Source organism: Elephas maximus, chromosome 7 (genome assembly GCF_024166365.1).
Source record: "Elephas maximus indicus isolate mEleMax1 chromosome 7, mEleMax1 primary haplotype, whole genome shotgun sequence".
NCBI lineage: Eukaryota > Metazoa > Chordata > Mammalia > Proboscidea > Elephantidae > Elephas > Elephas maximus.
The window spans coordinates 56,072,766-56,080,566 of record NC_064825.1 but is presented as its reverse complement, the minus strand read 5'-3'; the positions used below and the strand labels follow the sequence as shown (position 1 = coordinate 56,080,566).

Genomic DNA, 7,801 nt, shown 5'->3' with positions numbered 1-7,801 from the left:
ATGGAATACCAGTTGAGATATTTCAACAAATCCTGGAAGGTTTCACTCATCTATGCCAAGAAATTTAGAAGATAGCTACCTGGACGAATGACTGGAAGAGATCTATGTGTGTACCCATTCCAAAGAAAGGAGATATAACAGAACGTGTAAATTATCCATCAGTATTTTTTTTTTTTTTTTTTTTTTTTATCATTAATATCACACACAAGCAAAATTTTGCTGAAGATCATTCAAATGTGGCTACAGCAGCATATCAACAGGAACTGCCAGAAGTTCAGGCCGGATGCAGAAGACGACATGGAACAGGTAATATCATTGCTGATGTCAAATGAATTCTTGCTGAAAGCCAAGAATTCCAAAAAGATATTTATCTGTGTTTTGTTGACTATGCAAATGCATTTGACTGTGTGGATCATAACAAATTACAGATAACATTGCGAAGAATGGGAATTCCAGAATGCTTAATTGTGCTCATGAGGAATCTGTATATAGATCAAGAGGCAATCATTTGAACAGAACAAGGGGATAAAGTGTGGTTTTAAGTGAAGAAAGATATGTCAAGGTTGTATCCTTTCATCATACCTCTTCAACCTGTATGCCGAACAAACAACCCAAGATTCTGGACTATAGGAAGAAGAATGGGGAATCAGGATTGAAGGAAGACTCATTAACAACCTGTGTTATGCAGACAACACATCTTTGCTTGCTGAAAGTGAAGAGGACATGAAGAACTTACTGCTGAAGATCAAAGTCCACAGACTTCATTATGGGTTACACCTCAATATAAAGAAAACAAAAATCCTCACAACTGGACCAACAAGCAACATCATGATAAACGGGGAAAAGATTGAAGTTGTCAAGGGTTTCATTTTACTTGGATCCACAATCAACACCCATGGAAGCAGCGGTCAAAAAGCAAAAGACACATTGTATTGGGCCAATCTGCTCAAAAAGACCTCTTTAAAGTGCTGAAAAACAAGGATATCACCTTGAAGACTAAGGTACGCCTGACCCAAGCCATTGTGTTTTCCATAACCTCATATGCATATGAAGTCTGGGCAATGAATAAGGAAGTCTGAAGAAGAATTGATGCCTTTAAGTTACCTTGCTGGCGAAGATTATTTAATATACCATGGGCTGCCAGAAAAATGAACAAATCTGTCATGGAAGAAGTACAGCCAGAATGTTCCTTAGAAGCAAAGATGGTGAGACTTCGTCTCGAATATTTTGGACATGTTATCAGGAGGGACCAGTCCCTGGAGAAGGACACCATGCTTGGTAAAATAGAGGGTCAGGAAAAAGGAGGAAGACCCTCAAGGATATAAATTGACACAGTGTCTGCAACAATGAGCTCAAACATAGCAATGGTTGTGAGGATGGGGCAGGATGGGGCAGTATTTTGTTCAGAATGGACTCCTAGCAACACCTCCAATCCCATACCCTTATACAATCTTAAACTTGCAAATGACAGCTCTTCTTTCTAGGGGATTTTAAGATTTTCAGTTATTTAATTCTGAGATTTGGTACTTAGATATTTCCCCTGTTTAACTTCTATAGATCAATCACATTGCAAATTACGAATATAGATTAATGAGAAAATATCTATGGAAATAGATCAGTAAACCTTAATAAAGCTTCTCTGTTCATGTATTAGGAAGTTCACAAGCCCAGTGGATCTACCTAAAGAGAACAAAATACTTCTTGTAGTTCTCACTGAAGATGCCCTCAACATATTGATTTAGCTGGTGCCCTATTAGAGGCAGAGTAACACTGAAATAATAGCCGGCACCCTGTCAGATAATGACATAATCTTCACCTAAATTTTTGCAAGCATCGTAATTTCTCAATGGCCTTCAATTTTGGATTATTTAACTGATCGGAGATTTAAAAAATTAGAAATGATTATGAAATGAAATGAAAATAAATGAAGAGAAAGCTAAAACTGACACCTGTTATGTCATCTTATAACAAGACCTACATCCATCCGTCAACCTTCATTCTCACTAGCATTTGTGGGTTGGAGGATGCCCACATCTGGATCTCCACTCCTTTTTGTGTGGTCTACCTTTAGGCCCTCCTGGGAAACTTCTTCATTTTGTTCATCATTAAAACAGACCCAAAACTTCATAAGCCAATGTACCTCTTCCTCTCTATGCTGGCTGTGGCTGACCTTATTGTGTGCACTACAGCTGTGCCAAAACTTCTCAGCCTCTTCTGGTTCAGTGATGGAGAGGTTCATTTTGAAGCCTGTCTCACTCAAGTGTTCCTGATTCACTCTTGTCCCACCATGGCATCTGGATTCTTCCTGGCCACGGCTCTTCACTGCTAGGTAGCCATCTGTCACCCATTAAGACATTCAATGATTCTGACACACACAATTACAGAGAAGATAAGTCTAGCCATTGTACTCCGGGGCACAGTGCCTTTCAGTCCTGACCTTTTCCTGCTGCGGTAGCTTCCCTATTGTAAAACCAATATCATTTCCCACACTTACTGTGAGTTCATGGCCCTCATCAAAATTGCCTGTGCTGAGACAAGAATCTGTGAAGCCTACAGCTTAACTGTTGCCTTCCTTACTGGGTGGGGGGGGGGGGGGACTTTATACTGATCATTTGTTCTTATGTATTCATACTTCACACCATCTTCCACCTCCCATCCAAGGATTCCTGACTCAAGACCTTGGGCATCTGTGGCTCCCACGTCCTTGTCATCTTGGTGTCCTATACTCCAGCTTTCTTCTCTTTTCTCAACCGCGGGTTTGGGCACCATGTGGCTCCCCACATGCACATATTTGTAACCAACATCTATCTTCTGGTCCCACCCATGGTGAATCCCATTATCTATGGGGTGAGGACCAAGAGGATACGGGACAGGTTCCTTAAATTTTTCAGTTTTTCAAAGCCTCTGAACTAAATCCTCTTTTTGGCAATTAATATTTAAAGAAAAACTTTTTATTATCTATCTCAGAGTGTGGTTTTTCACCAACCCCGTCCTTTAATAGTTTTAAAAATTTTTCTATGGGAAGAAACTTATACAAAGACATATTATATACGTAAATAGTTATAACTATAGATTATGTGCAGCAGAAATATTTCCCAATAAACAGTGAAATTAGTCTTTTAGACTGCTCAGAAACAGCCACTTGAATCCCACTGCTATGACTATCGTGCACTATATTTAAAAATTTTAATTTACCTAAATACCAAAAACTATCATTACAGTGAACATTAGCCTGAACATATCCTACTTGGACATCAGGAAGCTTAAAGAAATTATATCTTCATCTTTCCTTTCCTGGGCCATTTTAATGACACTCCAGAGTTCTTCTTAGTTTTCATTTTTGCATACATTACTTTCCTCTCTTTTTTTGAGGAAATCCTACTTTATCACCCATCCATTCTATTATGTAATGTGGGGCCTGGTTAACTGTGTCATACTTATTTTTCACGCTTCAAGAAAATGTCTTAGTTTCTTAGCTTCACAATAAAATTTCCTTATCCCTTTCTAGGCTCCTCAGCTTTAAGCGCATTTAGATTCTGCGCTCTTTCCTTAATTAAGAGTGTTTAGTCTGCTCTTATATAGCATTTTCTATGATGTTTGACCATTTGAATTGGTCTGACTGTATATTTCTATTCTTATTGCATTTTTTGATATCTAAAATAAAAAATATATTCACTGTTATTGATAAAGACATTGCAAAGGATACACAAATGTAATTTGATTTATTTCATATTATCCTTCTGGATAAATGTTCTGAGTGTCGTTTCTCAATTCTATTCCAGCAGCCTCTTCAGCTAAATCATATAATGGCATATGAATCACTACTTTGAGGGGATTATCAGGAAGAATTATGCGATTGGAAAAAAAAGTGGGGGAGGGGAGTGAATGGGAATCCTCTTAGGATAAGAAGAGGAAAAATTAAAAACCAATGTAATACATAATCAAAGAACTTTGGTTGGCACTTCAAGATTGATCAGCAGATTTAAAAATTTCCTACTTTTGGACTCAGTTATTCCTTCTTAAATAAATACTCTTCTTTCTTGAGTGTATATTTCAGCAACTTCTTTAGTGAGAATCTCCTGGTGCTAAAACCTCCACAATCCGCTCATTTAAAAGTTTTCTTTATTTCACCCTTACTCTTTACAAATAATTTTCTTGCTATACAAATCCATTCTCAGGTTATCAGTTTTTCTTAACCTACAGTTTTCTGGAGTCTGTTATTGGTTTGAAGAAGTATATCATCGATCCAACTATCATTAATTTGTAGGTAACACCTTTTTTCTGATTGCTGTTTTTCTTACATGTTATGCAGTTTCACACGGATAAATTTCAAAGGTGTTACGCTATTAAAGTCAGACAGGACAGACAATGCTTTAATGTACCATAGGTGATTCTTATATTCAGAATTAAGAAATAGGTGACCTGAGTAGCCCTTTACCTATTAAAGAAATTTAATCTGTAGTTAGCCTCTGTATTCAAAAGCAAACAAAAAAAGTTCAAGAAAACAAATAAACAAAAAAATACAACAACAGGTTCAGATAGCTGCCCTGGTGAATTCTAAAAATGGTTAAGGACTAAATAATACCTACCCAAATTATCCATGATGTAGAAGCAGAATGAACACTTCTGAACTCATCAAAGACAAAATTGGGGTAGTATAAAATAGGAGCCATTTCATAAGTAGTATAAATGGATAGATAAGGGATGATCATAATGTCATAATGGGAGTCCAGGAGAAGGCACTTTGTGCCCATAATTACTGAATGATTTTTGTGGCAGAATTTCAAACTCAGGACGTGATGTTAATTTTTGTAAACTTCCTTTACAAATTTATGACATCATAGTTTATATTTCAATGACCATAAGTCTTTCTTAAGTATATTCTACCCAAAAACCCAGTGCCGTCGAGTTGATTCTGACTCATAGCGACCCTACAGGACAGAGTAGAACCGCCCCACAGAGTTTCCAAGGAGTGCCTGGCAGATTCGAACTGCCGACCCTTTGGTTAGCAGTGGTAGCACTTAACCACTACGCCACCAGGGTTTCCAAGTATATTCTACAGCATATGAATGCCATGGGAAGGTCTAAAGAGTATTTTGAAGCCAAGCCTTTCTTAAAATTCACATGAATATTTGTTAATTAAGAATTCCTGTTATTGTTACCATTGAGTCAACTCTAACTCACGGTAACCTTATGTATAACAGAATGAAATATTGCCTGGCCTGTGCCACCTTCATAATTGTTGGTATGGTTCAGTCCATTGTAGTGACTATTAAAAGTTCCTGGAAGTCCTGTAATAAATACATAGCTAAAAATTTAGATTTTTTTTCTCCCAATATTTCGCGAACATATTTTTTTTATTCAGTCTTTTCTAGACGTAATATCAATAATGTTACACAGAACTAGGAAATGGTGAGTGATATCACATGGAGCTAGAAGCCCATTGACATCCTCCCCACCCCACCCCACACGGAACAAAAACAAAAAACAATCAAAAACACTTGAGTAATTCTGGAATTGGAACATCACTGTTAATTCTAACATTCCATAACAGTGAAACTCCTCCATGGGGTGGCAAAAATAAAATCAAATCAAATCAAAGACACAGAGGCAAAACCTTTCAGAAGAAGAATAATTGAAAAGACCCATCAAATAAAAAACCGAACACATCTTTCAAGTAACAAAGACTACACAATTACTAAGATTACAGTTTATATGATTCTGTTCAGGGGAAAAATCCCAACTTTTCTCATAATTATCATATTCACAGTGGCACACCATATCTTTAGACTTTAGCATGGCAAAGTCAGGAATAAAGTTCTTTTTCAAAGGGAGTCCAGGAGTATGAGAAATGGTCCAGAGTCTATTATATTTGGGACTAGCACTAGTCAGGAAGACCCACTAGTTTTCTTTAAACTAAGCATATGGGGTACTTTACATTTTGTTTGTTTGTTTGTTTCACTTGCTTATGGTTTAAACTGAGTGTGACTTTGGAATGTGATGGACTTAGTCATGATGGAAGCACAAAAATATGTTGATTTTCTTTCACTGAAGGAATTTGTATTATTTCCCTACAATGAGAAAATATAAAACACTTTCATTCATGTATTTGGTATGGGCTTACTTTATATTTATGGGTTTGAGACATATGCTTCAATGACCAAAGATTTGCCATTGACAGGCCTCCTCCAAATATTCTGTGATGTCTTCTAAACGTTTTCCTCCTGTTTTGAACATAGAGAATCAGGGCCACTCTTTTATTAGATTTGATTTTTTTTACAAAAACAAGAGTTATGTTTTATATCTTAGAAAATGTTTTTCAACAGCTGATCTATAACCAGTTTAGTTCTGACACCATAAATTACAGGATTGAGAGCAGGTGGAATGGCCACATAGAAATTATCAAGAAGGGTATGAATGTAACATGTTATATTCTAACCAAACCTATGGGTCATGAATGAAAAAAAATGCAGGTGTGTAAAAAGCCAACATGACAGCCACAGGTGTGAATGCTTTGACACGGTCATCAGGGGAAGGGAGTCATCATGAAGGATCTGGACATAGGCCATGACAATGGCTTTGATGTCAAACACCAGAATAGAAGTGGTGCACAAGCCATAGATAATATTGACCTCACAGCTGCCAAAGGACAGGCGGGCCATGCCCATATGCTCATAGTAGGTATGGGAGATGATATGGCGTCCACAGAAGGGCAGTCTTAGGATGAGAACAAAGGAAATTGCAATGGCTAAGGGTCTCCAGAGAATGATCAATGCTATAATTGATACCACTTTGTCACCACCTATATGTAGCAAAGAGTATTACAGATTGCCACATAATGATCGTAGGCCACAGCCACGAACACAGCTGACTCCATGCCAGTGCATAGGTGGATGAAGAACACCTGGGTGGGGCAGCACTCGACGGAGGTTTCTCTTGGGTTGATCCAGAAGATGCCAAGCATCTTGGAGATTGTGGATATGGATAGTCCCAGATCGATAGATGACAGAATGGCCAAGAAGTAGAACATGAGCTGATAGAGAATACACTGCCTGAATTACAAAAATTATGCAGATAGTCCCAAGGACAGCTGCTAGGTGCACAGCACAGATATGTACATTTTCCAGCCCTGGGATCTCCAGAAGGAGGAAAGAATAGGGATGAAATAAAGTGGTATTTAGTTAGGCCATCCTTCGGGGATATTTTTTATAGCAAAATACACCATAGATCAAGTGTGTCTCTCATTCATTGAAAGGTCTCAGCTCAGCCTTCCTCAATGCACAAAAAATAAAGAAAGAAAGAAAGAAAGAAAGGAAGGAAGGGAGAGAAGGAGGGAGGGAGGGAGGGAAGAAAGAAAGAGAGAAAGAAAGAGAGAGAAAGAAGAGAGAAAGAAAAAGAAATCACTGAAATGTCAGCTATATTTTTTATCATTGTATTTTAGAGACTTGAAAGCAGTTGGTAAAACGTAGTCATATGATTTCAATGTACTTCATCAGATCCATTAAATTAAATTCAACAGTTCAATTCAACAAACACTGACTGAATATCTACCACGTATGTGCCAGTTTCTTTGTTAAGATTGATTACAAAAGATGACTCAGAATAAATTCCTTTCCTCATGGAACTTAAAGTTTGGTGGTTGAAATAGTAATGCAAATCAGTGATTAAAACAATAATTTCTAAGATAAAGTCATTCCCTGGCTACTTTGGGTAAAAAAAAAAATATTCCTGAAAATATTTCATTATTATTGTACAGAAAATTGTTTATGATTATATTCTTTATGGACGAAGAACTAGGAAA

The 7,801-nt window shown here is 37.3% G+C and overlaps 2 pseudogenes; one reads left to right on the top strand and one right to left on the bottom strand.

Moving 5' to 3' along the window:
* The first annotated feature begins 1,924 nt into the window (after positions 1 to 1,924).
* LOC126081263 (olfactory receptor 52D1-like) lies at positions 1,925 to 2,913 on the top strand (annotated as a pseudogene).
* Positions 2,914 to 6,305: 3,392 nt separating this feature from the next.
* Positions 6,306 to 7,175, bottom strand: LOC126079960 (olfactory receptor 52E1-like; annotated as a pseudogene).
* Between the last annotated feature and the right edge of the window lie 626 nt (positions 7,176 to 7,801).